This window comes from Oncorhynchus mykiss, chromosome 26 (genome assembly GCF_057628025.1).
Source record: "Oncorhynchus mykiss isolate SJ-2025 chromosome 26, ASM5762802v1, whole genome shotgun sequence".
Classification (NCBI taxonomy): domain Eukaryota; kingdom Metazoa; phylum Chordata; class Actinopteri; order Salmoniformes; family Salmonidae; genus Oncorhynchus; species Oncorhynchus mykiss.
In genome coordinates, this window is record NC_143047.1 from 11,783,468 (window position 1) to 11,800,736 (window position 17,269).

Here is a 17,269-nt window from a genome sequence, read left to right on the forward strand (position 1 = left end):
TTTTTCTGTCCTCTTGCATATGCCTGAGAATCACTGTGTTTGACTGTTTCTGTGATCTTTTTAGTGTATTTGTTGATATGCATGATACACTATATAAGAAATATAGTGAGAATGTTTTCAACATGTTTATATTCTGTGTGTGTGTGTGTGTGTGTGCGTATGCGTGTGCGTGCGTGCGTGTGCGTGCCTTTACGGGACTTCTGCTGTGTTCTCCAACTTGTTTGTGGGTAAGAGGGTATTATGTTTAATTGGTTAATTAAACTCTAGAGTCATTTTTCCTGGACTTCAACAAGTTGAAGGTTATAAAAGCTACTGGTGCCATTTTCAAATAAACGTGAGAGTCATATATAATGACATGTTATTTGTCCTGCGTTTGAAGGACCTATCGTTTAAAAGTGAATGAAAAAAAAAAAAGCGAGCTGGATTTTGAACAGCACAGCAGAAGAGGAGCAATTTAGCAGCACTATAGCACAAGTGGTTTTTATCCATGAGGGGAAGAGTTGTGAATCAGCCACCAATGTTAAAAACGTATAACAACCAAATGGTGATGATGTATCATAGTGCGAGGGGCACAAAACACTCCCTCTACTCCAGAGACATAAGAGTGGATCAGGTGTCAAAACAGTTTACATGTTGCCATTAGAGCCATGCTAGGGAGTGAGCGAGGTGGAGGACAAAAAAATAGGTTCAAGTGCGTTAGCTAGCATTGAGCTGCCATTTACCCAGGGTGTGCAGAACCCCCCCATCTCTTTATTACTCCCTCTCTTTCCTTCTCCATCATTCTCTCTTCCTCCACTGCCAGTGTGCTCATGGGGAGTTTCAGGCTGGTGCAGTTTGTTCTCCCAGGTGGACCTGTATTGTATTAGACCCTCAGTACCCCCTCCCAGACCCCCCTCACGTGTAATTCCTTGAGGAGATGCCTGGGCCTGAGTTGCTGTATTGTCCCCCCCCCCCCCCCCCGTGGACCGAGCGCTCCCGCTGTTGAATCTCTCGGTAATGATGTCACAGCGATAGTGGAGGGGAGCAAATGTCTCCTGATTCCACCATTTAACGGCTGGCTGAATTGGCTGATAATGATAGCATTGGCGTCTCCAGGCTCGGAGACGGATCAGGCCCTGTGAATTAGTGGCTCCTAACCAGAGAGAGAGAGAGGAGGAGGAGAGAGGGAGAGAGAGAGGGAGAGGGAGGGAGGGAGGGAGGGAGGGAGGGGAAGAGATGATCTGACAGTGAGGGAGAGAGAGAGAGAGACAGAGAGAGAGACAATGAGGAGGGGATGATGTACTTAGCTATGTCTCTGGACTGCTTTTGAAAAAGCTTCCTGGAGATTTCCACGGCAGTGTTGATAAATGTGGCTTGATAAAAGTCAGTAAAATGTCGGCCTGTCTGCACACCTCTATTAGGGTAGGGGACATTTGTGATAATGGCCAGTTGGAGTCAAACAGAGAGGTATAATGTCAGCTCGCACAAAATATACTGTAACTCCCAATCAAACTTGTATTTCTAGTTGAAGGCCTGCTGAATTTCTGGTCTATCAATTCAAATGGTTGTCTTGGAATTAGCCGCTGATTTATCTGTTGCCTATGGATGTGTATTTGAGGGGCATGTGGGAATACGGTTGCAAGTTCGCTCTTTATTTGTGTATTGCACTTTATTAACACAGATTTATTCGATGCCGTATATATCATCTGCCTTTTTATACAATTTAAAACTGAGCGCATTAGCCTGCATTTTAAAAACACAAGTTTCCCCCTGAGATGCACTAATACCATATTACTGTTTTCCATGGATGCTAAAGTAAATATTTAGGCCTAAAGGCAAATTAAGATTCCCAGCTTTGAACACATGCTCTTTTGTGAAGGCTGGCACTCACTGACCACATCTTCAGGTCAACAGTGTCATAAGAGGGAGCAGGGCAGCTTGTTTGCACAAATATTGAATATACATTTATTTGTATATTTATGACATGCTCTGCTTGTCCAAAAGCTGGGAGGTACTCGCTCCACCCAAAAAATGTGTGCTGCGAGTGTCACCAAAGAAGGGCTCTTTTAGAAGGCTCTGGGAACATCTCACATTCCACGAAGGAGGCCTTTTTTTTTTTTTAAGAGACAAGGTATGTGGTCCTGTGACTGCTGGACTTAAAATTCACATTGAATACGCACGCACGCACGCACGCACGCACGCACGCACGCACACACACACACACACACACACACACACACACACACACACACACACACACTCACACACAATCAGTAGTTCCCACCTGGTGTTTTAAAAACAGGAGAACAGGCACTGTGTGGGGAGAGCTGTCAGTCCTGTGTGAACCACTTTAAAAACTGCAACTCAAGGTGTGAGCTAAATAGTATTTACTTTAGGGAATTTGTCTTTATTTATCTGCGTTATTACCGAGGTGAATTTTAAAGGGCTTTTGGAGAGAATTCCCCTGGCACGTAGCTTCTTTTATTTTTTTATATATTTTTTTACCCCTTTTAAGTGTTAAGATGTGCTCGTACCCCTGCTGCAGCAAACCCTTAACAGATCTCCCGCAATTTCTGATGATTTTCATAAATCAGCCTTTTTTTCCTCCCGTCTTTTTGTTTTCTTTCTTTTTCTTCTTGATCATGAGGCGTTGTTTTCTCCTCTCATTTCTCTGTTTCATCTCTTTGTTATGTCGTTCGCACCAATCGTTGTAATGGGGAGAAAGCTAAGTGGAAGTGCTGGGCCACAGTCTTGGATGCTTTCTCCTGTTTTAGTAAATAGGACTGTCAGTGTGGATCAGGCAGGAGCTGTGTGGGCAACACTATCCACACTCCACTCAGAGGCCCATCCTCCACTAGAGCTTGTGAGAAACAGAGCACTTTGAAGAAAATGACTCCACAGGAGAAACCAAGTTGTTGAGGAAGAAATGTGCATGTGTCTATGTCCATGGGAACAGAACACAGTGATAGACTCATAGAGGGAGTGGGGGGGGGGGGGGGGGGGGGGGGGGGGGGGGGGGGGGGAGTTCACCCATGAGTTTAATCATCCGTTCACTGTGTGCTTCTAAAAACGGTGGCCAAGTGACCGTGGTTCCATAGCTCACCCGGACCTGCTCTCTGCACAAGGGGCTCACACCAGACCCATCATGCCCCTCTGTGGTCAGGTGGTTTCAGACAATTCTTTGTGTTGTCTTTGTAGTGATCGGGTTGCACCCACAGACCTCCAATAGCCTGGTGTGAGGACCCATCCCAAGCTCCTGGAGTTCTTTACAGTTCTTCACGCTGTATTCCCCATGTAGCCACCTCATCATCTGGCAGATTAAGCTAATGATGACCACACAGATGATGTACTTGTTAGAGTGGTGAACTTTTGCCTGGTGTTGATAGTTTAGGCTTTTTATGTGGGGGGGAGGCATCATTAGTGCAATGAAATATCTTCTCTGTTTAAATTTGCATGAAGATGGTTCTGTGACCAGTCATCGTTAGATCAACCAGGCACAGCCTAGGTTGTAGAGAAGATTCATGTGTTATTCCCCAACCCCGCCGTCTTGGGAGGTCTCTGTTAAAACGCTAACTTCGGCGTACCCCCCCCACCCCCCCACCCCCCTCACCCAGTGACGTTCTGGACCGATCCATTTCAGCGCCGTCGGAATGGGAACGTTTTCCGGAGATTTGGGTGGAGTTTATTCCTCTCTCTCTCACTTTCCTCTGATTGCTGTAGCCTCGGGGCTCTCCAGCACACACTAGATCCCTGTGATTATATTAATGGCCTCCCGCTCTGAGTCGGAGGCAAAGGACCCACAGGATAATGGGCGTCAGCGTGGAGCGGTGGGTAGGGAGATGGATCTCTGACCATCGGGTCGTAGGTTGAAAGGCTCAGGTGAAGGAAGCTGCTCTTGGTCCCCTTGGGTGGGGTGCTTAGCGGGGAACGTGTTAGTGAGTGGATGCCCAGACTAGCTGGAGTATGGCAACATGAGAAACACATGTATGAAATCTGGAATGAACCGTAACAGTAGAATTACTATACTGTAGCTAGGTAATAGCAGACGTTAGCTATCGTTTTCAGAACTGGCTGATTATAAGCGCTTAGGTAATGTGGATCAGTGTTAGTCATTTTGCGTTTATGATAGCGACACAGTGGGATTTAATTTGGTCTGTGTTGGTTTCCAATTGTATTTATCTTTAGCAGACTGTATAAGGACAGAACCCAAAGGTTTGTACACACTGTATGAATGTGTGTATGTTTGTGTGATACGCTGAAGCTTGTGCATGCTTTGTAGTTGTAGTACAATGCCCGAGGTACTTTGATATGGGTCATGTAGCTGTACCCCCCCCAGGCCCTGGATCGTATCCGGTGGGAGTCCCTCTCCTGCTGGGGAGCACATTTGATCCAGGCAAGGCCGGTGCTAGCATGGAGCCGAGAGGGGTCAGGCCCGTCCTCACTCTCTTTTTCATCCAATTTCCCCGGCTGCAGGCGGCCCTTCTCTCCACGCTTTTGTTGTCAGAGGTAATCTGTGAAGGGATCTTAATTATGGAGGTTCGGCCTGTTTTTTTTTTTTTTTTCTTACACGCTTTTAATCAAACAGCGTAGTTAGTTAGTAATGAGGATGAGGGAGGAACGGTGCGTCTGCTTCCCCATGCTGTTGGGTGTCGGGAAAGAGGAACAGGGAGCGTAAAGAGAGGATCGTCCCATTGTATTTATTATACCATCGTACTGTGTTTATTTAGGACACGTCAACAATGCAACCCATTTTTTGATGGATTATCTTCCCCAACAGAATTGCCTCATTTAATTCTCGAGAGATTTTGCTAATTTACACAAATAACTATTTAGAAGCCAGTCCAAGAGTCAGAAGACCCAAAATATTCCAGGACCTGAACCCAGTAAACAGGACTTCAACCATACAACATCACCATTCGTGTTGTTGGACAAGCAATGAAATGACTGACTGATTTAATGAATCAAGGGCTAAATTGAAAAGACAAGAGGGAGGGGCAGGTGTGGTAGGATTGGGGGGGGTAGATGGGATCCATTACACATAAACACCCTTAGCATCGATGGGATGATCCAGAGGGATTAGATTGGAAATCCTGACGGACGTTGAAAAGGTGACCACATGGAGGGAGGGCTGCATAATGAGCCCACTGGCAGATGCTCGAGAGTGGAGAACCTCGCCGGCCCCCAAGGTCAAACGGGGAGTCACATCCAGGTCACAGGAGGTCAGAGGCCAGCAGCCTTAGTTAGAACACAGCGCACTGGAGGCTCAATGTTAACCGCTTAACAAAATCCCGGCTGACTGAAAGACTTCTATTGACGTCTCCCTGTGGTTTGGGTGCACGTTTTCTAAGGCTGTGTGTGTTTGTAGGAAACTAACATTTGTGTGAATTAACCTTCACGTGGATGTGACGAAGACAGTCTTTCGAGACTGTCACTACTCTGAACCTATGGGATTTCCGTAAGGAGTAGTTCACCACCTGGGGGACTTTGATGATCTAAACTCTAAACTGTGTATCGTGGTGTCTTGTTTGAGCCGCGACTTCGGCTTTCGGTGGAACCCTTGTGCGACCAGTACCAGAATAGGACTTGAGGGATTAAGCAAGCTCTGGTTTCCAGAGTTAGGCCTGGCTAATTTAGACAGGGGTCACTGTGCCAGGGACTGGGGTTAAACGGTGTGACTGTGGAGGTCAACAGTAATTAGCTTCCATATGACCCACTGTGTGTGTGTGTGCGTGCGTGTTAGACAGAGAGAGAGAGAGAGAGAGAAGGGTGGAGGCGGTGTGTGTGTATGTTTGTCGAAGAGTTTTAGGAGTGTGCTTGTGTGTGTGTGAACAAAGGGACAATTGCAGATAGCATCACTACTCTGTAGCTCTCTCGTAATTGTGTGTCTCTTCAAGTGTTCCCAATGCACGTCCTTCTATGGCCAGCTCACATCTTGTCCTTATATTATTAAAGGTGGCCTCCGTGCTTAAGGAAGACCGACAGATGGCCGCTTTCATAAATCATGCTTATAAGATGATTCTAGAAATCACCAGCCACTATCTCGCTTTGGTTACAGTAGCTTACATCCTTATAGGCATGTTTATCATGATGTCGTTGCAGGGGTTAAAACCCGTCCCTACCCTCTACATGTTAATTATTATTTCAGAGTCAAGACACTGATGACGACCTACAGTGAAATAGAACAACATGTTAGAAAATCGGGTGGCTAACTGTTAAAAAATAAAAAGCAATCCTTTCTTTGCTATCCTTGTATGTGTAAGCCTCCCTCTCTTACGGTAACGTGTGTTCTTGTGCTTGGCTGAAAGTAGCTCGTAACAGGATGTTAAATATATAGCAGTAAGAGAGGGGGGGGATAAGGGGGGAGATTATGTCTGTGTGGTTGCACTATTTCTTGATGTATGCACCATGTCAGGCAGCCATTGTCTCCTGGGTAAAGAATGATAGTTCAAATACCTACCATCTCTCCCCTGGTGCTCCAAATGCTTGGCTTTGAAGTTTTTATAATCCATCTGTCATCTTCGAGCAGGGAGGGCACATGTTCTGTACTGCTCAATTACAGAATTTTCTTTTGCCAGCTACAATGAGACAGGAAGCAAATAATATGGGCGACCCAAAAGGGAGAGGAGTTGGAGAGGAATCGCTCGAAAATGCTGCATTCCTGGCGTTCTCACGCACTTGATTGTGTCCCTCTCTCTCATAACAGGAGAACAAAGCGTGTTTGTTGTGGGCGGAAAGTCTGAACCGCTTCCTACTGTTACAATTATGAAGAATTTGATTGAATGCTTATTGTTTCAAGGACAGCGATTTCGCCACTTTTTGGGAGAGTCAAACATTCACTATAGTCCACGTAAGAGCACTAACCTTACAGCTTATTAATCAAATTGTATTTGATATTAAGATTAATCTGCTACAGAAACAAAAGGGTAATATATGTTGGCTTGGCAAGTGAGAAAATGTGCATTTTGACGACGCATGCATTGCACACAGAGTAGTATATATGTTGTCAGTTTGATGTACATTCTAATGAAGTTTTTTTTTGCAGTGCATGGTGCTGAAATCATCTTTAATTGGAGAATGCTGTGATTCGGTGCTTTAAAGCTACACTGAGGAGCCTAGAACGTCCGATACCCTCGCTTCAACAGAAAAACAACAACAGCAGCAGTTGCAAATTAGACCTCCGAAACATTTCTTCTTCGGGAGAGAGAGGCATTTAATTATTTTAGCTTTAATACACAACACTGTTAGATCTCTCTGTCTTATTTCATATCTTCTCTGAAGAGCCCCAAAGAAGTCTCAAAGGAGATGAAAGATGGACAAAAAAATGGACATTTTACATTCTTTTGTTGCCTTTGAAACGTCAATATTTTGCCTGTAATTGTCTCATACTATGTTATGCATCTTCATTTATGGAGGAATAATACATTGGGCCTTTCTTCCTAAATAAAAGCAGCACCCATCTGCTTGTGGAGCCACTCCTGGTTGCCTGCTCCTCACAAAAATAATACTCGTCCTAATGACTTCCACATATTTTGAAATCTCCCTTTTGAAATTGGTCTTGGCAGATTATTTGCAGGTACTTGAGATGCATCTGTTTGCAATTTTGCAATGTGGAAGACTTTAATGCAGCGCTCGGCGGGAGCCGAGGAGAGGGGCTATTTTAATCTCAGAGTAACGCCGGCTATCATTACAATTGCCTAGGCCCTACACTGCCTGGGTCCGTCTCACCCAAGCTGGGCGAAAAATAGGAGACATTGGAGGGGTCAAGGTCAAGATCTCTGTGGGTCAGGTTTAGGGTGCCCTTCCTTTAGTGAAGCCGCACTGTCTGCCTGATAACTGGTCAGACCCCTTGCAATGGCACAGCCCCTCTACAACGAGATGGGTCCTTTATAAAGGAAGTGATTAGGAAACCAAAGCTGAACTCATTGTGACTTCAGTCCTTATTATTTCTACCATGTGGCGGGCAGCTGACCGGCTTAAGACGTGTTTTTTCTTTTGTGTTCTTTTTTTCCCCTTCTCATTCAACTGTAATAACTTACCCTATTGTCCCACCCAGGATATCAGGACATAACCAAGGCTGCCAAACTGGGATTGTATAGGTGGTTACAATTACATTCATTAGATTTCATCAGGGGTGTTTATGCAGTCGGACGGTAAATGAAAAAAGACGACCTTTCAACTCCGTTCTTTGTTTTGTATTTTTTGTTCTTTTTGTTTTATTAGGAGTGAGGGGAGGGCGATGCCAGAGGAGGAATTATGTTGAAAGTGTATGCCTTGCAACTTTTTCCCTGTTGGAAATGTTTATTTGAACAGTAAGCTCATGATTTGAATATTTGTAATCCATGCTTAAATTTACAGGCCAGATGAACTTTTTGGCACAGAATGGCAACCATAAGTAGGATTTTCTGAAAAGCTTTACAAAATTTTAAGCCATTTGCATGGCTTATATAATTTAGAGGCAAAAAAATGTGTTCTGTCTTATTACTTTATACCTTTAAAATGTTCCTTATTTGTCCTCTCGATTTATGTACATTTGCTACTTTACGTCCTATAGTAATGTGCATTTTAAAGCTCAGTTGGGTCATTGAACGAGTATATGAAGACTTCAAAAAATGCAGAGGCCCAGACGCTGGAGTGGTTTTCCTCCATGTTCAATTCAAATGAGTTTACTCCATATTGACTTCTAATGCTGAAAGGCCACCCATCTTGTAGGCTGGGCGGTCGCTGAGCCGAGCAAAAAGGAACGCTTTCTTAAATGATGCTAATCAGTCCGGAGGGGCCTGGCCTCCATCCTTCATCAGTTTTCTGTAATTCAGATGTGCTGAGAACCTGAAATTAAACGTGTCAGTGTGTGTGCATGTGTGTATGTGCGCTGCAGGGGTGTGGGGGGTTAAGGAGAACCAAATTAGTGGATGGGAGAAATAACTGAAGCCGTGGCTTTCTCTTGGGCTACACGTTGGTGAATGTCAAGATGATTTAGCTTCTTTTCTATTTGCTGTTTGCCTGAAAAGTCCAGCCCTCCTAAGATTGCAGGGGTTTCTGCTAGCCATTTGATGAAGGTATACCTTTATTGAGTCAATCAGAGCCTATAGGCAAAGCGTCAGTATGTGTGTGTGTTCTTGTGTGTGTGTGTGCAGACGCCAGTTGGGCGAACAGCTGAACCATGGCGCAGCCCCCTGCCCCTCGTAGGCCTTGGCAGTTAGCGGTGTGAAAAAGCCCACTCTTTGAGGGCATTATATAGATTAATGTGGTGTGCCTGGGGGCTTCCAGCGACACCTCACCAGGGAGGCCGTACGGCAGATCTGGGGGCTGACGGGCGTTAAGGGGGGACCATGGAGGACTGGGGGGGACTGGGGGGAGCAGAGCCCCATCCTGGGGAAGGCAAACAGAGGCTTCTGGCCTGGGTATTGGGGGGATTGTGTGTGGCTTGTGTGACCTGCGATGGGCATCATCTGGCCCAGGCGGCTCGTTATAGGACCCTGCTCTCCTCAGCCAAGCAGCTCCACTGTCTGGACCTCTGTTTCAGCCAACTGAGACACTTCCTTTCACACACACACACACACACACACACATCACACATCACACATCACACATCACACAATATACACTGCACTGCACTGCACTGCTCCTACTTCCCGTACACCCACAATTCTCCTACTCCACGCACACACCCTCACACCCTACTCCACACACCACACACACATCACACATCACACACTGCACTGCACTGCACTGCTCCTACTTCCCGTACACACACAATTCTCCTACTCCACGCACACACCCTCACACCCTACTCCACACGCACACGCACACATACACATTGACATAAGCATACATGCTAATACATTCATGAGTGCATACTTACAGAGAACAAAGGACTGTACTGTGTCACCATATATTCATTGTAATAAACAGAAATATCCAATGTGAATGTTCTGGTATCAAATAGTCAACAATAGTTAGTCTGAACCATGTATCAGATTATCACACACACACACACACACACACACACACACACACACACACACACACACACTGTATCCCTCTTAAGATCTGTATGTATAAAAGAAAGTAGAAAAGAACAACAGAGTACTAATCTTTCTAAATTGGAATAAAATCTTGCCTACTTAAACAGCACATGAAGAACAACAACGGTCCCATTGTTGTCTCTCTGGTGATTGTTAATGTTTCCGAATCTCTGATTTCATAACTTTGCTTTCTATAGTGAAAATGTGGAGATTTATTATCAGGATTTTACCACATTCCATTCAAGATTAGGCACATCTGGTAGTGTGTGTTTGATTTGGTTTATATCAAATTGTGTATACAGTATATACCTGGGACACATGGATATTTGTGGGTCTCTATATCTCTATCCATGCATGTGTGTGTGTGTGTGTGTGTGTGTGTGTGTGTCTTTCTGTGCATGTGTGTGTGTGTGTGTGTGTGTGTGTATGTGTGTGTGTGTGTGTGTGTGTGTGTGTGATTGTTCTAGCAGGGGCGCTCCTTAAATAACCTACTTTTGTCTGACAACAGCATTAGTTGTAGAGGTGCACATATGCAAAAAGCTATTTGGAAAGGCATCCTCGTTGCTGTCAGCTTTTATTATGCGGGAAGGTGTCATGTTTGTAACGAAGCTGAGTGCAGATGGCAGAGTGGAAGAAATGGATCACTAATTTTAACAATGATTAATGAACAGAGATGGAAAATGAATTACATTGGACTATTGGAGGCAAGGAATATTTGCAGTTAAAATGTTAACTTTGTCTGCCAGGCTGGTGTAGTATGGGAAGGGGAATGAGTGTGTGTAGTGTGTGTGGTGTCTATAGTGTGTGTAAAATCAACACTTGTCTGCTCTTGACTGACATTCCCCTGCTTAAACACTGCATGTGCTATACACATTGTTTTCACCCCCGTGTATTACGCTAGCATTAAAAGAACACAATGCGTAATAGGATAAACACAGCAAAGGTTATCCTGTCTAAAAAAATGCTATAGTATTTCCTGCATACTCTGGTATCAAGCCACTGTGTACGTTTATACTTTCTGGAGAACTAGTGAGGTAGGAGTCCTTCACCCCTTTCCATGGGCCTTTTTGGCAGTTACCGTATGGCCCAAATCTCACACCATCGTTGACCACACCACCCACCGACCTAGTACCAACTATTGGGTATGCCATGACTGTTGGGCTGAATCTTTCTAAGACAGGAGAGGTGAGCTACTCAACTCAACCCCTCTCGAAGGAACATCTGAAAGACCCCAGAGTAGCAAAGTATCATCCATGACAAACAGGATTCTGAGAGCAGGAGTTTTCTCTCTCTGTTTCTTTACTGTTTTTTTCTCCTTCTCTACTTTTTTTTGTTGCTCCCAGTCTTGCGTCTCTATCGGGGCTTGCAGGGTGGGCGGCTTGTGCGATCCTGCATAGTAGGTATATGTGAACTATTTTGAATTTAATTAAGCTCCTGATGGGAAATACTTAAAGGGGGAGAAAAAAATGCAACAACTTCTGGAAACAATGTGAGTGTGCGCAGAGGAGATCTCACGTTACCCGGCATATGCTAAGCACTCAGAAAACATACACAATGCCTTTGGTGAACAAGGTAGGGGAAATGCTCCTGGGAGCCAATTTAGAATGTGACTTAAGGCAAGTGTGCCTTTGTGTGTGTGTGTGTGTGTGTGTGTGTGTGTGTGTGTGTGTGTGTGTGTGTGTGTGTGTGTGTGTGTGTGTGTGTGTGTGTGTGTGTGTGTGTGTGTGTGTGTGTGTGTGTGTGTGTGTGTGTGTGTGTGTGTGTGTGTGTCTTTTCCTATTGAAATAGTAGTGGGGATAAGAATTCCCCTTGCAGGCTCCTGGGGTGGCCTCCTTTGAGAACCACATCTGTGCCCCTCTGCCCCAGCTCCAGCCCCAGCTCCCCAGCCCCACTCACTCTGACTCGACGTGAGGCCTCAACCCAAACCCACTCACTGAGTTACGCTCTACTATAGAGGGAGAGCAGGACGTGTAGTTCACGTGGCTCATGCCGACCTGATTATTTGCCTTGTGTGAAGCGGCAGGCCTTTAATGTAGGATTGCGTAACATTCTGTGCGTTGAAGGTTTGTTTCACGTTTTGTAGCGCATGTCATTTTGGAGGACTTAGCCTCTGTTTCGATTATCAAACGTAAATGTAACCCTTCTCAGTGTTTTTTTCTCCCCGTACCATATGCCGTGGACCATACCTGTTCTTACTGTCATTATAACACTTGCATTTCATTTAGGCTTCTCTGTGTATTGACTGTACTTGTACTACTGTACTTGCACTAGTTCGCAGAATTTTATGAAAATGATCAAATGTTTGGAAAGTGCTTACTGTAATGGGTATGTTGGTGTTGTTTTCTCTGTCGCCATTGTGCACTCTTGTCAAACTTCAATAGCACCTGCACTGAATGTCCTGGTTTGTCTGCTTTGTTTACAGGCGCTTGTCTTCCCCCCCCCCCCCTTCCCTCTGCAAACCTGTCTGTGTTCTTCCTGAGCTACGTCGGTGAGGTGGCAGTACTGCAGGTATGGATCAGTGGCACCCCGATTGATCACGTAAAGAGCAGGATATTAAAGATGTCTGTCACACTCCCCCTCCTCCCTGGCATGGTTCTGGGGTGGAATTGAACAAGTGAATGTGAACTTTTCAGCTCAACGCTGTCACCTCCCCTAATCAGGAAGTGAAATCTGTAGCACAGCACTCTCATTTAACTTTCCTAGATCCCCCCCCCCCCCCCCCCAAAAGAAAAAAGAACAATTGCGCTGGAAGTAATGTGATTTCTAAATAAACGCCCGCCTGTCAAAAGCCGAGACGCATTTACTTCCCCAATGTAGCTCAAGGAGACAATTAGCAAACAGAGGTGACACGGTAAACAGGTGCACCCATTATTTCTGGAGCTTGTGGCGATATATCCCCATCTCTGAGACTGATGGTAGATCATGTGACATGGAGGGTGAAGGATCTGTCTGCATCAGGGCTCGGCTGACGGGGTCTGCCAGCAGTTTGCAATGTCCTCCTCACCATCACTATCATTATCATCTCAAAATATGTACTCCCTCTCTTTACCGTCCCAATGTACAGGTTAGATCACGTCTGTCCTCTATCTTTCTCACACACATCTCTTTTCTCTTTCTCACTCTATACATCTCTTTTTCTTGTATGCTCTCTCTTCTCCTTGCCCGCAATCCCTTCCCTGGAATTGTTTTCTTTTAATTCATAGTAGACCCTCGTCCAGTGAGAGAGGTCAAGCCGGTTTGTAAAAATGGATTGCTTGCAAAGTGCTAATCAATGGAAACTTTTTTTTTCTTGAAGCTGGAAAAATCTAGCTATAACATTTATTGAAAAAATATTCCACTGTTTGAACTTGAATTATATGACAGCTGTCTTATATAGCCCGCAGGACTCCGAAGTCAAAGTGTCAGACAGCCTTTATACGCTATATAATACACTAATGATACTATATATTTTATCATTTAAAAATTTAGTTTGTTATTTATATATATATATATATATTTATATATATATATTTTTTTAATACAGAGCAATCCAAAAGTATTTCAATCTTAGATTACGTTAAATGCCATATTTTAAAAAATGTGTGCTATGTTGTAACAGTGTAACAGCCTTGGTAATTGTCGCTGGTGTTTTGGACTGCATTTGCATGCTGAGATGTATAAATCAAATCTAAAATAGTGAGTCAGTCTTTTGGCTTGTGCGGCATCAGAGGTATGTGAGACAGATCTCAGTCATATTGGATCCATCACAAACACATGCTCTCGCTGACGCATTCTCACACAAGGCACATATGCACGCAATCGTCAGGCTTTCTCCAAATGATATCTGGGCCATCACAAGTACAGGGACTAGCTACTAAGAGGATTCCATAAATACGTACCTTACTTCTCAACTCACCTTCTCTCTCCCTTCCAGTATGTGCTATTGACGTTCCACAGACATGACGTAAAAGAGGAATGTTGAGTATTTTTGGATCATTTAGGGACATCGAGACAGCAGAAGGTTCTCTTATTAGTTAGTTATTAGTTAGTTATTAGTTAGTTTATAGCAGTTTGATCTGAATGAGGGGACTTTTTCCACCATGGCCTTTGGATGGATTCAGTGAGCGCAGCCTGTCACTGTTGTGAGAATACATCCTGCTGTTAGAAATATGACATGATTGGCATCCAAGGGACACATTTAGCCTCTGACAGTTTTGACAGAATTAGTTGAAGGAGTGACAGTCTTGGTAAGGAGTTTTAATGATAATAATCATTTTGCATGTTTTTTTTTTTTATTGCAGGATAATTATTGAAGAGGTTCATGTAGTCATGGCTGTAATCAGTAAAGAGAGCTTACAGAAAATCAACAGGGAAACAGATGGTAAAAAAAAAATATATATATATATATTGAACTAGTAAACTTAGTACCAGGCATAGGACGAGGACAATCAAAAGGAAAAATTATCAAATTAAAATCTCTTCACCCTCAGAAAATAAATAAATAAATGAGATTCACAATGCATAATTAGGACTTGTTGGTGTCCTTTGCCAAAGCCACCCAATCAACCCACAACACACTGTACCGATAGGGAAAAAAAATGCACAAAAAGCCGTTCAACTCAAAGAGCGGTATTTAAACAGAAAACCCTGACCCCTTGACTTTGTCTATTAGCATAGAGTGGATTGCATGGGTCGTTCGCACGCAATCGGCACGAATAAGGTCACCGTTTGTTAGTTTCACTCTTTTGGGATCCGCCTACGCGGCGTCCACCCGGACTTTCGCTGGTGCCCAGGCCTCGGATCTGTTTTTTTAAATGATTATTTATTTTATTGTGCACGACCAGTGAGGAAGAAAAAGGGTCTTGCTTTCCAGGGTCGGAGCGATCGGAACACAGAGGCTGCTGCCCTACATTCCTGACTAATTGTATAATTGGAAAAGCTCTCCAAATGAGCGCCCCCCTTTCGCGGGCTGATCTTCCCAGCGCTTCCCCCCTTCAAAGCAAATCACAAAAGAGCATTTTGGGAATAATAATAATTGTAAAAAGCGTCCATTATTAATCTCGTTTACCACCAGCACCGCTGCTGATACTCTCGCTACCACACATGGCACTCATACTCATGGGGGCCAGCCCAACAATAGCGGAAACTTTTCTCTGAACGATATCAGCCATAGCCGCGGTCAAAGTACAACCTGTGGACGACCCTGGAACTAGCCTACTCACCACACTATTTGGGGATGGCCCTGTCTGCAGTGGAAAAAGTCTGTGTATAAACTTTTTAAAATGTTGCCTCACCGGCATATAACTGATGATCTATCTACCTGTGAGCTGTCTTTGCTTTCATATTTTACCGTGACACCCGTGCTCATGGTCGAATTGGATTTTCCGATTTATGGCCCCTCTTGCCCCTCTTACCCGCCTTTCATTTCCATGGATACGGAGGGACAGCGGGATGATTTCTGAGGTCGACTGCTCAAAACAGGATTCCAAAAGTGCAGTTAAAACGAATCTCTTAATTAACCCTATTGATCAGTAAAAAAAATAAAATAAATAGAGGCAAATGTAATTTGCATACACCGAGAGTGATCAATGCATTCACTCATTTTCTTTTTTTTTTCTCTTCTTCCCAAATCTGATTTCCTCAGTTTTCAAAGTGAGCGAAGGAGAGTTCAGACTAATGTGGATCGATCCTGCATCTTGCAGACCGGAATACAAAGCATTGTATTAGTCACTGAAGGGTGAAACATAGCAGGAAGACTTTTGTTTGAAGTTTGCTATGTCAGATCCTTTTCTCACTTAACCAAACATGGAAAGTACTCATCCAGTCCCTCTACCTCGCGTATGCTCTGTAACAACAGGGATGATTATAAATCACAGGTTTGCGTTGGGAACATGAGATTTAAACAATACTCTATTTGTACGCTGAATGGAACAACATATTAGAAAGGTCATATTTATTCAGGGGAAACGACATTCGCTTCTCTTTTTATTTAGTGAAAAGCAACAGCAAAAAAAACACCACCCCCACCACCACCACCGACAACAACAGGAAGAAAAAACTAAAGGTGTTAAAAAAGCAGTATGCTGCTTTTCCCCAAGAGCAGCTTATTATAGTGTATTGATTTATAAGGCTTTAAACGTGATCCTCCATGCTCAAGTCAAGGGCAGGGGGAGAGATGGCTGCAGTCAGGCTACATGACAATCATCGGGTGCTGCAGAAAGCCTGTTTCTGAATAGTTTTGGAACACAAAAGGGTAATTGTTTTAGCCCAGATGTTGCTTTCGCACAACAAGCAGGATACAATGTTCCTACTGAGCTGATGAGCCCAATCAGTGAAATGATTAAAAATTGATTTTGTCCCTGTAATTACAGTATGTAAACTACTTAGCCAGGATTGCAAAGGAAGTGATTTTCTAATTACGTATATACTCTGGTGTCTAATGATTGGTTTTTTGAAGTAATGAAGAGAGGGTCCTAACGACTCCTCTGTGTTCTGTTGTTTAAGGAAAAAAAAAAGAGACCATCGTTAGGGCAAGGCATCAGGCAGACAAAGAGCTCAAATTGAATTTTCGCCAGCGCTAACATGCACAGATTCTGTTTGTTAGCATGCGGTCTGGACGCTAATGGTGGCCATGACTTCTGCGGGGTCACCAGTCCAACAATCTGGACCCTCCAATTAAAACCTCCAGAGTTTATGATGTCATTGTCACCCCCAACACTCCCGCCGTTGGCCCTCACTTCTCTCTCACACACACACACACACACACGCGCACACACACACACACACACACACACACACACACACACACACACACACACACACACACACACACACACACACACACACACACACACACACACACACACACACACACACACACACACACACACACACACACACACACACACACACACACACACAGACGAAATACATCTCAATCTAAACCAGACAACAACCACAGCAGTATTTTCATCTTGTAGCATTTAGCAACTTAATATGGTGAGACAGGAATGTAATATTAGAAAGACTATCCTGTCCTTCAGTTCATCAAAGGTGATGGTATCCAAACGCTGCAGTAGCGGTGAGTGGGTAAAATCACCGGGGAAGCCAAGCCAGAAAACAAAGGCAGATTACAACTTATGTGTTGTGATAATTGCATTGCTTGCTCTATAACCTGTTAGTTCATATGCCTTGCCACCGTGATATATAGGCCTAAGGCTGAGACATTAAGGAGACACAGTTACCTGACCTACAGCATGGTCAAGCAAGGTAATGTTTCCAACATT

The 17,269-nt window shown here is 44.1% G+C and overlaps 1 protein-coding gene across 6 annotated transcripts in view; it reads left to right on the forward strand.

The window, feature by feature from the left end:
• The window catches only part of LOC110506377 (zinc finger protein 536), a 203,120-nt gene that overhangs the window by 6,463 nt on the left and 179,388 nt on the right, over nucleotides 1-17,269 (forward strand). For 2 of the 6 annotated variants that reach the window (XM_090222127.1, XM_090222129.1), the window contains exon 1: nucleotides 12,424-12,512. The exons of the other annotated variants lie outside the window; for them this stretch is intronic. The gene's annotated coding sequence lies outside the window, so the exon portion shown is untranslated. Of the gene's footprint in view, nucleotides 1-12,423; nucleotides 12,513-17,269 lie in introns of those variants that run through there. 6 annotated transcript variants of the gene reach the window in all.